A 16708-nucleotide genomic window follows, 5' to 3' on the forward strand; every position below is an offset into this window, starting at 1 on the left:
TTGGCTGCACGCTTGTTATTGTCACTACGGCAAAGGCATTATTTAGAATGCAGTAAAGTCTTGGATACGGTGCTACTTTGTAGCTTAGGAATAGTAACTCTTACCAAAGATTCTAGAACAGAGCAAGATAGATTACTGGCAGGAGAATACCAGAGCCCGTCTACGGAGAGCCTCCCCACTCTCTATTAGGGCTAGTCCACACGTACGAAACCGATCTTTTTTTCCTCCGTCTTCCCTGAAACCGCATCAAGAATATTTGCGTCCAAACGGATCCATCTCAACACGACTCAACACGTTACTTCATACCCCAGGCCTATAGGTGGCACTGTTTCTTTACAGAAATTGACCAAAGTTTGTGCTTTACAATCAGACAGAATAGGCTATGACAAAATGGCTAGTGCAAGGAAACCAGAATTGTTTGTGTGGACTGATGGTGAACTGTCAACTGTAGTCAACAGTAAAACTAATAAACTTTATTTTAAGTTTTGTGAAGGATGCAGTCCCGTCCTTTATTTGGCTAACGCAGGTATACTCTAAGAAAAAAAGGTACTATATAGAACCAAAAATGGTTCTATTGCATGCTTCATATATGGCACCCCTAAATGGTTCTATATAGAACCTTTTTGAAGGGTTTCATCAAAGGAACCCCTAAGGGTTCTTTAAAGCCCTAAACAAAATGGTTCTATATAAAACCGATAAGAGGTTCTTTGAATATGTTTTTAATAATATTAATTAATCAATTAATTGTTAGGTTAATCCATGACTTAATTAATATTTTAAGAAATTATATTTATTTTAAAGTATAGCTTAATTGATGTGCTCTATCAGCAACTTTAATGCCATGAAAATTATGAAACAAGACAAAGGTTTTAAAAGTAACAAATGTGTTTATTGTAACAAGCTACAGTATAAGAAAAAAAGAAAGAAAGATAGAAAGATATAATTTATCGAGGGAATAAAGGGATATTTAATCAAATGACATAAAATGGTTGTACATTTTAAGAACAGGGATGGGGATTTTTTTTCTTGTTAGGACAGAGTTGGAATAAACATATCTGAATGAATGTTAAAGTATTTTACAAGAGGGGCGGGGATATGATACATTGAACAGGAAATAAGTGCTGAAGAGGTACTCGAGTGCCTCGGCTATGGTCATTTTCCCAGTGGTTAATGTTAGTCCATCGAGCCTGATGCTGATGGTGTCTGCCTTGAGCACATTGAGGGAGCCATGGAAAACGACAGTTGGGCAGGGTGGACTTCCTGTAGAGGAAACAAGTAGGGGAAACATCAGGGCATGGTCATTTTAAACTTTGGTATGAATTGAAATCATGGAACTGGAACAGACCACACTTACATCTTCAACAGAGTATAAAAACTCTTTTTTCTCCTTGAAGAGTTCCGGCAGCAACAGCAGTGCAGCATCTGTTAAGAGACATTTACCCAAATGAATCATCATGCTTAGATTATCATTCACAGAGGTCATCATCATAAAAAAACTAAATGTACCATAAACACCAATTATCCCTCAACATTCCAGCAAGAAAAATACATAATACATAGTAATATCTTTCCATTCCTTCTGTGATTCTCTTTCTCAGTGATTCTTCAAACTTAAATTTGTGTGAGAGTCAACTCAAGTCAGGTCAAGTCAACTTTATTTATATAGCGCATTTCATACACAGAGGTCATTCAATGTGCTTTAGTTTACATAACCAAAAGAATGTTTTCAAACTTTTGATCACATAAGACACCTACCTTCTAATCTCTCATTTGTTGGCTCAAGGAGGGAGGGTGAAAACCTTTTCTGGCTGCCCTCCTTCACCACCCTGATGATTCTTGGGGGGCCAACTTCGTGTATTGCAGTTTGCAAGCTCCTGTCCATGTCTATCCCAAATTTCATTTTGCATCTCATGATGCATCTTTAAGGATAACAAATTAAGAGTGAATGATAAATAGAATATACCCACTGTTGGTATTGTGTTAACTGTCTTGTGCACAATTTACTCACTAGCTGTGGGATGCCAAGAAATGGAAAAATCTCCATGACTTTCTTTGTTGGGAGAGTCATTGCTTCAATCGCGGCTTAAATAGCCCTCCTCATCCTGATTTTAATTTCTGCCAAATTTGGTTGCTTCTTGGCCAACTCCCTTAAGATGAAATTCAGGTGCTCTTGATAACTGGTGTCATCCTTCCAACTGCTTCCAGCTCTAAAACCTGAAAACACAACACAATTTTATAAAACAAGTGTAATCAAATCAGTAGAGTGGCTGATTCTCCACAAACTCATTGTTACTCTTTTGCATGTGTGTGGCACTTGTTATTTGTATCTCAACAATAATGAAGTATGAAAAGGAAAACAAAAAATACCTCAAGCGAGGAACTGGAGTTACTGTGTGATGCTGAATAATCCAGTAATTCTGCTCTCCTTTTTTGCCAGCTGAAATGGACAGTAATTCATGTCACATAGGATGAGTAAAGATAACATTCTTTGGTACCTGACACTTTTAAAAGAATAAAGATCAGAAAAACAAATAGCCTAATGTACCTCAGGTTCGATGGTAGTGTCCACATAGGATGTTTGCTCCACCATTCGTTTTTTGGTTCCATACTTTTTTTTCATTTGGAGGACTGTGGAGTTGTGCACAAGTGGAATCCTTTCCTTCTTGAATTTGTTCTGGGAGGCACTCTAACAATGTCTCCTAGATACAAGGATACAATGCAAATTGCAATAGTAAAATGACAGTATTTACACAGAAATAAAAAAAATAACCAAAACAGAAAGAGTCTTTGCAAGTAGCAGTACTGTACGTACATGTCCAGATGAACTGCCATCTCTTAAGAATGGAAATTTTGTAATCAAACTCCCCAGGACATCTCCATACATTTTGTGACTGGGATACCTAAAACAGATAATTATTTGTTAGTGAAATGCATCCTAAGGGCCTACTTTAGGACTTTTTAATCTCATCCTATAATCACAGACTAGTCTCAGACTCGTTCCCTATTTTCCACCCTGGCGCATGGTGGAAAACTCATTATTTTCAAAGCGCTTAAAGTTTGTTTTAAAATATTTTGCACCTCTCTTTTTTAAATAATGCGCCAAGGGGTGTGGTAATTAACAACCTAACGAAAGTGGTCTGGCTGCTCAGTACACTACCTAAAACGCAATACGCCACTGACCAAGAGAAACCTAGGAAAAAACGCCACTGACCAAGAGAAAACTGTGAAAAATAACGCCATTACACCACTGACCAAGAGAAAACTGTGAAAATTATTTTGTGTAAGCAGGCCCTAAAACTTGAAGTTTATAAACCCTGGGAAAATGGAAAATAACTTTTTTAGTAAAAAATAAATCTGCTTTATATTTTGAACTAAACTTACCAAGTGTGTTTTAGTGACATTATCAAACAGCACTTGAATCAATAATGCCCCAGATATGTGATTTGTCCTTCCTTTTAAAGGCAGGATCTTTCCTCTGGAGAGCAGCTTGCCGTTCAGGAGGGGAAGGTTGGCAGACTGAATACTGCTGGCCATGGTTGGGTCATATAAGACGAGAGGGTTCTTGTCTAAAAGAGAGTGGATAGGCTATTATTCAAAGCAATCTTATAATGTGTGTAGTTAACATATACAACCGAGTGTCCCCAGAAGAGATGGCATCTGAACACCAGGCCAAGACAGTCTAGATAGACAGGACAGTTTGTTGCCTGTGTTAATATTCTCTGAACATCATACACTTCAACTACATACACATTACATTAATGAACATGAGTTAATGTAGACATGCTATACTCACTGTGAGCGAGGTGTATGGTCCTCCAGGAGCAATCCAGCTTCACATCTGGGTGATGAGAGGAAAAGTAGTAAGATCAATGCCAGGCTTAAATTAAATGCTTGCTTACTTACTACCATGTCTACAGACTGGTTAACACATCTTACTTACTGTTCTGGGAACGACTGGGAGTTCTGAGAGTTTCTTAATTTATTCAGCTCCTTCATAAACATCACCTGTGACTTCATTAAAGGGAAAAGTTTCTCCACCATCCTTTCAGTCAGGCCCAGGAGTGTCTCCCCATCAATTTCCTGTTCTTTAAAAAAAAGAAAAATGTCAACTCAGTTCAAGTGTATATAGTTTCATTGTGCACTAATGTTGTTTAAACACTGTAATACTAAAAGTAGTTCATCTATATGTTCACCTTTAACTTTGCACACTGTGATGCAGTGTGATAAATAAGTTGTCATCATAAACGTAAGAGTCAAGAGCGTGATAATCTTTCTCCTACCCTGGATGAACAACAATCCAAGTTCTCTGGTCCTCCAGTTTGAAGGCATGGTAATGTCTGTCAAACGCTTTGGGAATCAACAACTGTCCAAATATCATCCAAACACCCCTAAACTGGACAATCTTGGCAATCTTTACAAAGACAGGAATATCCTCTTCCACAGAATCTATAATGAAGTTGTCATCTACAGTATATTTGATATTGTTGGTTAGGAGGAGCTGACCACACTTAGTTTCTCCTCACTAGGGATGTCCACAATCCCACTTTTTTCTACTCACTCCTTCCTGGATGTCCAATGACAAAGCCCGAATGGAACAAGTCGCCTCCCTCAGTGTAGTTGCTCTGATGGAGTACATCTAGTGATTGGAGTTCCCAGCACTGTCTTAACTGGTGTCTTTTAGAGAGGGTGTAGGACAGGTTTTATAATTACAGGTGTTTCGGGATAATCTTTTAAAATACTGGTGCTTTCCCTCAAATCTCATGCACCACAGCGGTTTCAAGGGGCCAAATTCTAGAATCAGACGGGATAGTGTATGAGGAAGTGAAGCTTGGGGGTGAAAGTCTCGGGGAATGCAGACTGGAAATCAGAAAGGAATTCACCTATTTGTTGACAGAGAAGAGGGATTACCCCTTCCCCATGGAGGGGGAAAATATTACTCAGCCTATCTCTCGACACTTCAGGTAAATATCCCAGTGGACCTCACCTTGTGGGATATAATGTCCTATAAGAAATGGCAAAATCCTGAAGAGGCACCAATTCTGTGCTGCAGACCCTTGTAGTCTGGTCTGTTTTAAGACACTTTGAGATAACTGCTGTGGGATGTTGCTCCTGTCGTTCCTTCCTATTTTGAAAGCATCTAACTCAGCATTGATGTCGGTCAGTGAGACGATATGCATGGAATGTAATGCCTTGATGACGAGACAAATCACAACAGGTACAATGCCCTCCAAGAAATCATGCATCAAGTCAGGTGGAAATGCTCTTGTAACATCAAAGTAGTCCAGCTCACTAAATGGACATTTGCTGACCACACCATATGTCTGTTTAGAAACCTCACTACTCTCCTTGAGTGCTTCCAGATGGTACTTGTGCACCTGAGAGGATCGGATTATAAGTTTGTCTTCATTCACATGGGACTTCAAGCACTTATAGGTGACCATGCAAAATCTGCACACACGTCCACTGCTAAAACAGCAGGTGAATCCTGCCAAGCTATGCGCTGATAAATTATCTGCTGAAACAGTAGCTAGAGCGCACTTTAAATTTATATGTTGCTGATTCAAGGAGATCCAGAGCCCATCAGTGTATAAAGTCTTAAGATCATCGATAAGGGGTTGTAAAATGTCTCTATATGAATATTTTTGGAGTAATTTGTGCTTCACCAGTATGCAGAGGTGTATGAACCTCAATTGTGATTTAAAATTTGATTCAAGATTGCCAATTGTAAAATAAAATGCTGTTAGCTTGTGAATTGATTTTTTGGAGCCTAAAGGGTTTACAACTTCAAATTCATCAGTATAGAGATGCAATCTCACAATACTAGAATCACCATAAAAAGGACTTCCTTGAAAAATCTCCCCATCAGTGAAGTCATTTAAAAGAAAAGTATTTGGGGCTCTCTCACAGGTCCTTTGGAATGACTAAAAATATCCTGTTTCTCCAAATGGGTCTTTAGAACATCAGTTATTGGTATATACTGAAAGGTATCTTCACCACCCTGGCTGTTACTACCTAGAACCTTTTGCACAGGCTCTACCAGATGAAGATGCTGTTTACTATACTGCAGAAGTTTGTACTCTGACTGCACATACTCAAATACAGAATCGAATACTCTGTCATTGGACAGCAAAACATCCAAGTCTTCGTGGTCCCTCTAATTTGAAGCCTGCATTTTCTAAATGGAATTTTTATGATTTCAGCATAATTTTGGTGAAAGAACTTCAAAACAAATTGTAGATTTGTGACAATTGTGTCTTGCGTCACTTTTGGTAAAAGATGCTTCTCCTGGAGATTTAAAATAAAAAGAGCCACATGCTGTTTCAGTCCAGACAAAAGTGTGTCCAAATCATTTGTTGGCAAAGATCTTCCATTTACTTCATCACAATCCTCATCATCTACATCGAAAACATCGTCCTCTTGTACCTGCTCAAACACTGTTGTTTCTGAACTGGAACTTGTTGGCTGTAAAGCTTCTCTGTGTTTTCTATAAATGTGATTTCTTAAACATGCAACACTTCTGTAACTTCTACTGCATCTGTCTACATTGCAGACAATATTGAAGAAATCCATTTAGGCATACCTCTGAAGGTTTCTTTGTAATCAACCAAATGCAAACTTTGGAGCCACTTGCCAACCTCGTCTTTGGTCCATTTGTCCACCATTATAATCTGGAATGAGAGAAAATCTAGTAATTTAAAAGTAAAGTATGTAACTTAACATTAAATCATGCATTAATCAATGTGTGTATTCATTTACCATAAACATAAACGTTAGTTAGCTGATTTATATTATTGTGACAATTTTGTGTTGCCAATGACAAAACTCAACACCATTTATTTGATGACATGTTTTCCTCATAGACTGTATATATGGAACTATATAAGGTTTTCCTTGTAAATTAACAAAACAGTCTGGTAATGAAACGTGAAATGTTACTGCTACCGTATCACTTTGGATTGTTGGCTGGCTGACGTTTGATTAGCTAGCACTAGTAGCTAGTTATCTCAACTCCCTAGTGCTAAACTATCCGCTAGCTAGTACGCTAACATTAGCTAGCTTAATTTATCGTTAGAGAATGTCAATGAACATCAACACCGAATACACGGTCAAAATCATCGATAAAAAAGCAATAGTTGATTTTATTGTAAGCCTGACAAGTAAGAAGTAAACTTATCTTCATGATGGATCTGCTAGTAGAGATAACTGATAAGATAGTTTCTAGCTACACTAACGTTAACAACAAACTAACAGCTGTTTCGACCGACAGTTTCGACAGCTGACAAAACCATCGTATCGCTTCATACAGTGGTTTGCAGAAAACACAATTAAATGGGTGATAAAAGGAGATAAAAGTTTCGTGACCCTTACCGTTAAAATCAAGTCCAGAATGGTTCCATAAAAATTCGTTGAAGTTCAAATAACCCTCGCGTGCATGAAATAGAACCCGTTTTAGGCAAAAGGTGTGTAAGAGTGTAGGCCTACTAATCACCTTTACTTTCTTTGGTTGTAGGATAGTCCGTGATTCACATTAGTTTTGGCTATCACCGCAATTAGGCTACTAAACGCAAGGCTTACCCAAGTTCTAGGCTATTCTGTCGCCACATTTATAATATTGTTATAAAACCTTCGTTAGTAACAGTCAATATGTTTGCCTGCATCAAATCAAATCGCGCATTTGCATTCAGTGTGCTACCATCGGCTTAACGTGAGTTCTAAGCGTCTTTGTATGCTTATATCTGATTTCACTCGACTGTGAATGCATGTATATATTGTGATAACCTGCGAGTTGTGTGTGATAATTGTGTTCTGTTACTGGTTAGTTCTTAAATTGTTGTGTGCCTTTTAGGGGAATTGGGGGGTGGAGTTTAGGAGTGTTCGTGCGTGTGCGTGTGTGGGTGTGCGCGGGTGTGTGTGTGGTGTGGGTTCGAGAGAGTTGGTGGTGAATGCCTTGCATGCGTGAGTTGTGGCTAAAACAGCAACTCGCTTTGTTATACAGAGTTTACTTGATTTCAATAAAGTACGGGAAGTTTCCCTCGAATGTGACAAGAGTGTCCGGAGTATCACAATATGTTGTAAGACATGTAAAATAAATGAATGACACTGGCACTACGCACAAATTAATGTAGCCTAAACTTACACCGCACTTTCCTAATAACTTAAGTTCTCTCGCGTCACTGACAGTAGCTAGAATGCATTAAAAACACCGGAAAAACAGTGTTCAGTCCACCAAGTCATAAGCTATCGGCCGCGCAGCACCAGTTGTGATATTTATCTTAATGGAGTGTAATCGTAGGTAATGTCATGTATGAAAACTAGTATTGTTAGGCAATACTATAAGTGCAAGTCCAGGGCAGCTGAGGTGTGGCGATGACAGCATCGATACGCAAGCAGTATGTGCGGTTTCGCTGTCTAAACGAATTCAAACGGGCTCACGGTTTCAGATTTCTCCACTCTGGGACCAGGTTTCAGAAAAGTGCGGTTTTCGGGCAGTGCGTTTACAGGATTCGCTTTTGGGCGCCGCCAAGACGGGCAAAACCTCTGGCGCTTAACCTAAAAAGCGTCTCCGTGTGGACGGGCCCTTAATCCCATACAAACCGAATTTGGCTGCAGTTCACCAGAGTTCACCTAGATGGCGATCGCGGGCAAGTCCAAAATACATGGGGTCCTATGGAGCTACATGGCTACATAAATTGTATTGTTTTCACCTATTTAACAACTGAAACCCTCAGATTTTATTTTATTTTTCGCAAAATGGATATGGATTATCAATCAAAAGTGAAATAATCCGGGAGTCATGTCCTTTCGTTTTCTTACAGGTTGGGTTGTTGTTGCCCATAACACGCTAGCACTGATGCTATGCTATGCTATGATCATGCTAATGAATGATGTCATTGACACGTTTGAAAGGCTTTTTAGAACAATTAAGTGACTTTAAAAAATATAACACTCAACCAAGTGTATTGTCTTTGCCTCCCCTTTCGAATACAATATTCAAATTACTTGAAAAAAAATTACATCCCGTGGAAAGTGGATTTTGAGGGGTACAGCTCCATAGACCTCCATTCATTCTGGACTCGCCCGCGAGCGCCCCTAGATGCAGTACCACACCGGAAGCGTTCCGAGAGTGAAGTGTTCTCCCCTTATTAGACATTCTCTGATTCTCTGAGAATATGTTGGATATGTTGAAGTACGTTCTATGACTCTGTGGGCGCCATTTTGGTAAGCTCAGGTGTCGTCACAGACGCTGGCTACCGTGAGAATCCTATAGGCTAACATGTTAACAATATTTATTCTGTAAAGCTGTATGTTGAAATTACGTGAAACCCAATAGACCACACCATGTCTAGACCAGTTAAATATATTGTATAAAGACAATGTAGAATTATTTCCGAGGGTAGGCTAAATTAGGCTAGGGCACTGACATCTGTCCATCATCCAAAGTTCAATAGGCCAGTGTTGGGGGTAACGTATATTACTGTAATTTTGTTACTTTATTGGAAAACGAAGTAGTCTAAAGGTAACACATTACATTTTAAATTTCAGTAATTCGTTATAGTTACTGAATAACTGTAACGTCCATTCCTGCATTAGGCCTACTCACAATATCTGTCTAGCCTATTGACTTATTGTTTCCATGATTGCTTATTTAAAATATTTAAAATATGGATTAGTCTAGGCTACATTATTTAATAGAGATGTGCGTAGTGTAGAGCACCCATTCTCTCCCTGCACCTCTCTCCCTCAAGCGGGTTCAGCCCGCATCTCCCCTACGGAAATCAAAACGGTGGCTTGTGCAAGAACTTCATGCAGACTACAACTGGTGCGGTGTAGCCTACACAACTTTGACCGAGGTGAAGTTAGTTTGATATTTGATATTCGGAAATTCGACAGATGTTCAAAAAAAAATTATGCGGCCGGTTTCACCCCGTGTTTGCAGACAATGTACAAACAGATGACCTGTCTACTTGCTCCCAGCCGACCTTAGGGACCGTCTAAAAAGTACCTTCTGAATTACCTTCATAGTCTTTTTTGTCAATAGCTTTGACATCATGTGACCTAGTGACTCCAAACCAATTCAAAATAGTTATCCTATATGGGACTCATCAGACACACCTCTTTTTATAGTCACTATATGCACACAATATTTTATATGAATATTTGAAAGAAAATACCTTATTTCCCATAAGAAATGGTCTCCTTTTTTTTCAATACCTCCCAAGCCATGTGACCTAGTGACTCCAAACCAATGCAGAATATTTATCCTATATGGGACTCATCAGACACACCTCTTTTTATAGTCACTGTATGCACACTGAATTTTATATGAATATTTTGTAAAAAAAAAATACATTATATCCTATATGAATGGTCCTCTTTTTTCAATACCTCCCAAGTCATGTGACCTAGTGACTCCAAACCAATGCAGAATAGTTATCCTATATGGGACTCATCGGGCACACCTCTTTTTTATGATCACTGTATGCACACTGTATTTTTTATGAATATTTTAAAGAAAATACATTATTTCATATAAGAAACAGTCTCCTTTTTTTCAATACCTCCAAAGTCATGTGACCTAGTGACTCCAAACCAATGCAGAATAGTTATCCTATATGGGACTCATCAGACACACCTCTTTTTATAGCGACTGTATATACACTGTATTTTATATGAATTTTTTAAAGAAAATACATTATTTCATATAAAAAACAGAATCCTTTTTTTCAATACCTCCCAAGCCATTTGACCTAAAATATCACTAGATATCACTAGATCACATGACTTGGGAGGTATTGAAAAAAGAGGACCATTCATATACACTGTAAAAAATAATAAGTAATGGTTACTTGAAAAAAGGGTGGAAACTCGTTGCCTTAAATAAGTTAAGTAAACAAAACTTTTCTCTTTCAAGTTATGTTTACTTGATGTCTACAAGTAATGCTTACTTAGAAGAAGTTATCCTTACTTAAGACTTTAAAGTTCTGGTTACTTACTTCCAACTAGTAAAGTTTACTTCATGCCCTCAAGTAAAGCTTACTTGAAACAAAGTTGTATTTACTACTGTTAAATGAGTTACCCTTACTTTGAGTTGTAAAGGGTACTTTATGTTGGATAGTAAAGTTTACTTGCAGAATATACACAAATAGTTGGCACTATTAGATTAGATAACTTTATTGTCATTTTGCAGAGTACAAGTACAAAGACAACAAAATGCAGTTTGCATCTAACTAGAAGTGCAAAAAAAGCAGAAAAATGCAATGTGATGTACAAAGACAGGTGGTGCATAGACAGGATAGGTTGGTTTACAGAAGGTGGTTTAGAGTAATATAAATTAGGTATAAATATGTGCAGTGTATTAGCAGAATAAATATGGATATATTTGGTATGAACCATATAGACATATATGTACAGTATACAGCTATGTGCAGTGTGGTAACAGTACTGTAGTGCAGAAGCAGTAACATTATAACAGTAGTAAGAATACGTGTATGTGCAGGATGAATAGTATGAAGAGCAGTAGAAAATGGAATGGCTATATGTGTAATTACAGTATGTACATTTGTAAATAAATAGAACACTATGGGTGGGATAGGGTAGTGCAATTGTCCACGGGGGGGGTGTCCCCGTCAAGGTTTGCCGTGGTCATGGTGGACACCTCAACAGGCACAGGCAAGGAGGCATCGGGCGGGGGCTTAGTTGGTTGGTTGTCACCGGGATGCACAGCTAGAGTTCAGTAGGGTGACAGCCGCAGGGAAGGATCTTCCTCTGAACCTGCTGGTTTGGGTGCAGAGAGACCTGTAACGCCCCAGAGGGGAGGGGGGTGAACAGTCTGTGGTTGAGGTGAGAACAGTCTTTGATGATGCTGCCATTTACACGCAAGCATCACTTGCCCTGGATGGCCTTGATGGTGGGGAGTGAGGAACCGGTGATGCGCTGGCCAGTTTTCACCACCCTCTGCAGTTTTTTTCGGTCAAGTATTCTGGGTGTAACCTCCATGTTTCAATCAGTAGTGTTTGAGCAACTGACCTCTGACTTCACATCCAAACAAGCACAACTTACATGTCCAGTTCATTGCTCTGCATTTTCAGTTTTCCAACTGCAAAAAGAAAAAGAGGGCAAAATTATTATCAATATGCATCTATTGGCCATGTTTAACTAAAACAGCTGATTAAGTTTATCACATTAAATGTTAATTTAAATTATTTCTCCAGAGACCTAATTAATACTGTTAAGCTAAAAATATTATGATTTGGCAAGTTAATTTTTCTCTATTGCTTCAGGCCTAGTACATTTATCACAATAGAATTTAAAATGTCAATCATAACGTTGGAATTATATGATGCCATTTTGCACCTCAATAACGCACATTCGCTCAAATTCCACACACTGCAACCTAAGTCCTCTTGCTAAATCACAACGAAAGATTTTAGATAAAAGACCATGGCTTTCTCAGTCAGTAAGGTTATGAGTCCAATTATCCTAATTGTTTTATCAATACAGTAGGAATATCGACGTAAACCATACACAGTTTAATCTTTACACGCTTTGAATCAACTTAGCATGCTAGCAAGCCGTTTCTCATGAGAAATGGCTAACGTTAGAACTAAACTTCATTAAGAGAGCTCATGAAGACAACTGCTATTGGCAAATTTATACAACCTAGTTTTAGACCCCAGGCCACCACTTCCTCATAACTTCGATAACAAAAATATCAAAGGGCTTGAATACCTAGAATATTTGTTTTCTGCTCAGCATGGTCTGAGGCAGTGTTAACAAAGATCTTTGGTGTTAACTTCGCATAGCTGCTATCAGTTAGCTGCAAACTGTTAGCAGCTAGCGATATATCGCCACTTAGCAAGTTGAACTTAACATTACCCCAGTTGTTAATGAAACCGAATGTACAGTTTTGCACAAATGCTGTTAGTTCAACCTATACTGTAAACATTTGACACATTAATACATACTGTAAACTTACCGGACAGAGCAAGTCACTGGTGAAGCTGTTACACTCCCATCCCAAAAGTCAGCCACACCGTAACACTGCCGACCGCTGGCTGTGGAATCCAGAATGCTCCCAGTCTGCAACTGTCTGCGTGTGCACTGCGTGAGTCCAGTTTACTCAGGTCTGAGTTGTGAAGCTTACTCGTATCTCAAGTTTTAGACCCCATTGTTGCAAGTTCGCACATTACTAATGTTACTCTAGTAAGAACACTAGGTCAGCCTATAGTAAGTAAAGTATACTTGTGTTACTGCAGTAAGATGTAGTGTTATTTTTTACAGTGTAGGATATAATGTATTTTTAAAAAAAAATATTCATATAAAATACAGTGTGCATACAGTGACTATAAAAAGAGGTGTGTCTGATGAGTCCCATATAGGATAACTATTTTGAATTGGTTTGGAGTCACTAGGTCACATGATGTCAAAGCTATTGACAAAAAAGACTATGAAGGTAATTCAGAAGGTACTTTTTAGACGGTCCCTAAGGTCGGCTGGGAGCAAGTAGACAGGTCATCTGTTTGTGCATTGTCTGCAAACACAGGGTGAAACTGGCCGCATACATTTTTTTTTTAATATCTGTCGAATATCCTAATATCAAATATCAAACTAACTTCACCTCGGTCAACTTTGTTCAAATTTGATGCATTCAAGTTGACTTTGCAAAAGTTAGAATGCCTATTTATCACAACGTCGCGTTGTCAATCGCAAACTTATTCAAACGACGAATTAACTTTAGCTTAATTTGTGGAGGTCGAAGAGAAAGCACCTGTTTGGCATAGGCTACGCGTAGCCACGGGCTGGCCTACTTGTCAGTCTTGCCCGTCCGATTAGAGGGCTTTCCTTCGTATCGGCCTACGCTCATCAAAGACGCGCAAGTCAGCACTGCGCTGAGAGCTCAATAAAACAGTAAAATCGCGGCCACAGCCCCGTTTATTTGTCAGGTGTGATGAAATGCGTTCATATTCCACTTTTTATGTCATAAACGTTGCATGCCTATGGGAATGTTTTGTGGTAGGATTGTCCAATGGTCAAGCTGTGCGGCTTCAGTTTGTGTTTTAATTTATGCGACGCACCGATGCTGGGTTCATCAGTTTTGCGCAAGTTTAAAACGTTTAGCCGACTGAGTAATTTCTCATTTTCGTTCTATAAGTTCCACTTTTCATGTCATGAATGTAACATGCCTATGACATTTGTACAATATGGTCAATCTATTGTCTCAATTGTGTTTCTTTAGTGCTTGAGTGATGCTTGAGTGAAATCTTGACCTTATTAGTGAATGATAATAATAGCCTAGGCCTATGCGCTGTGTTTAAGCAGGCCGTGAACAAAGGTTAACGTATAGCCTACAGGTAGAAAAAAGAACAATGGTTATAATATAACGTTAGCTAAGTTAGTTTGCCTGCTAGCTAGCTTATCAGTAGGCTATACAGTCTCTCAATGGGAATTTGTGATATATTTACCAGTGCAATAGCTACTTCTGTCTAAACTAGATGTACCGCATAGCGGTACAAAATATGACCGCCGCTCAGTCCTGTACATCCATTCCGTGAAAATAAATCCTATAAATGAATTTGTCTCCATCTTCTACTCCACCCCCACTCTTGAAACTTTTGTGTATGCTTGTTTGGAATGTGTGTTTGCGGGCGCACACAAAGTAGCCTACTGGCGCTGCAAAGGTGAATAGATTTGTAACACTTGCCAAAAAATTTGTAGCATTGTTATAAAACCTTTAAAATATCTAAACAATCACAAGTAGGGCAGTTCATCACAGTCCATCCATTGCAACTGGACTGATTAAAGGTACACCTTTAGGCTACATTGTATTTGAAAAGCAGGTAGCAGCATAATGTATTTATTTATTTATTATTAAACAAAACAATCCCTGTCAGTTCCGTGCAGTTTTCAACAGCTATCAAGAAGAGAGGTCATGTCATGGATTTTTGTGAATGTTTCTTCTTCTACATATGCATAAGTTTAGTCTTCTAGTTCATATGATATTCAGCTTTATTGTCAATGCACAAATTAAATACCAGTAGTCTAAAACAAAATGCCGTTGCACCCAGTGGTGCAAATAACTGACATGTCCAAAAGGGCCTTCATGAAATGCGTTGCTAGACTGTTTATACACATTTTAACGGGCCAAGTTGAAGAGCTACTGTCCGTTATTGTTTGTGCAAATAATATGCTGATTCACGTTCCCTTGCATTTTGCAACTATGAGGTCCATGGTTAGTCTGGCTTTCGCCAGACCAAGCTCAATCTTTTAAGAAATCGAAAAGGAATCGCCGGCAGATCAGGCTGAGTTCACCCAGCCTAGTCCATTGTAGGCGCCCGATAGAAATATTGTTTAATTTTGCAATTGAGATATCCACGCATTGGCGCCCCCCGCGACGTGTTCGCCCCGGGTTTCAGAGCTATTCTAAATGCAAAAATGCATAGAGGGACAACATCAATTGTCACTAGGCTATGCTGGCGACCCAAATAAAATCTCCTTTGGGAACCAATGGCTTACAGTATCAAGCGGACTTAAGCTGCCACCTCTTGGCGAAAAGTTAATAGTTTTGCATATCAGTAGTAATACATTTTAGCCTGGGTGTTCCCATGCTGCCTTGCGCGCGATTTGATTCACGCTGCTAAGGCAGCCTGGAGACCATGGAGCAAATTTTCGCCTGAGATAGGGAACCAATCACAGAACAGGGGGGAAAGCAAGACGATGAGCTATGCCAAAGTCCTTTTAGGCAAGTCCCTCCACTCGGTGGCCATTTGACAACGCTTTTTGGGCACTCGTCGGGCATCCATTTCGGTAGAAGTGCGCGTGCGCAAGGCTTCACGACACCAATCTTGCTCCAGCGGCGAGATCACAACACATGATTGGCACGATGTCTTCACAACACACCACATGATTGGCTCAATGTATTCACATGTCGACGCTTTGCCGAGGAAGGGTGGGATATGTGTAGACAACGCCATATTGGCGTGACAAACTAGCCCCATGCATTTCTATGGAGTCTTTTTTGAGTGCTGTGTCTCCACATTAGAAAGTCTCTGGCTATGCACAGACGCATTTGATAGACATCCGTGGCACCCAATAAACGGATCTGGGCATTTTTTTCAAATACGAGAAAATGAACGTTTGGTTCCCAGACCACGTCTCATTGAGAAGTGGTGGCGCTAGCCAGGCTAAATACATTTCACGCAGCTGTGTGAATCACGGAAAGCGACACTTCTAAATGGAACCCAACCCACTGTACAGTAGCTCAAGGTCTATGGCTGAAGCAGCCATGAAAGCGTTATCATTGTTTGGATACTTCACACACACGTGTTTTTTAATCACATAGACTACTACTACCAAGCTGGAATCAAAGCACATCGACTCCCCTCTCACACCCTAAACACACACTTCGAACAAACAAAAAACGTCTCAGTCTCACGGTATAGCCATAGGCAAAACTGTATTGGACCGGTGTAACGTTGGTACTAAATCATCCATCGCAAAGAATGTAGCACGTGCAACAAATATGTGTAGGTACAGCCCTGCCCTGGATACATCTCTCAACGCGTATTCTAAAACATTTGGTTTAAATGGAGATGTAGATCACGGGTGCGTTAATAAATCTACATTGCGGCGAGTTGACACAAATGATTCACTTTGACGAATTTATGTAGTTTCAGTCCTACTTTGAGCCATGCTCTTCCTTACTTGAATC

General features: G+C 39.4%; 1 long non-coding RNA gene across 3 annotated transcripts; it reads right to left on the bottom strand.

Annotated features, from left to right (window-relative positions):
- Window positions 1–3793: 3793 nt before the first annotated feature.
- On the bottom strand, window positions 3794–7446 carry LOC125285151. 3 transcript variants are annotated; one of them, XR_007191989.1, is made up of 4 exons: window positions 7369–7446; window positions 6581–6668; window positions 3941–4085; window positions 3794–3838 (listed from the first exon to the last, which is right to left on the bottom strand). It is a non-coding gene; the product is annotated as an uncharacterized LOC125285151 (long non-coding RNA). The 3 variants fall into 3 exon arrangements; XR_007191988.1 differs by lacking the exon at window positions 3794–3838 and having other exon boundaries at window positions 3848–4085; XR_007191990.1 differs by lacking the exons at window positions 3794–3838; window positions 7369–7446 and adding an exon at window positions 6943–7260 and having other exon boundaries at window positions 3848–4085.
- Window positions 7447–16708: the final 9262 nt, after the last annotated feature.

This window comes from Alosa alosa, chromosome 20 (assembly GCF_017589495.1).
Source record: "Alosa alosa isolate M-15738 ecotype Scorff River chromosome 20, AALO_Geno_1.1, whole genome shotgun sequence".
Lineage (NCBI taxonomy): Eukaryota > Metazoa > Chordata > Actinopteri > Clupeiformes > Clupeidae > Alosa > Alosa alosa.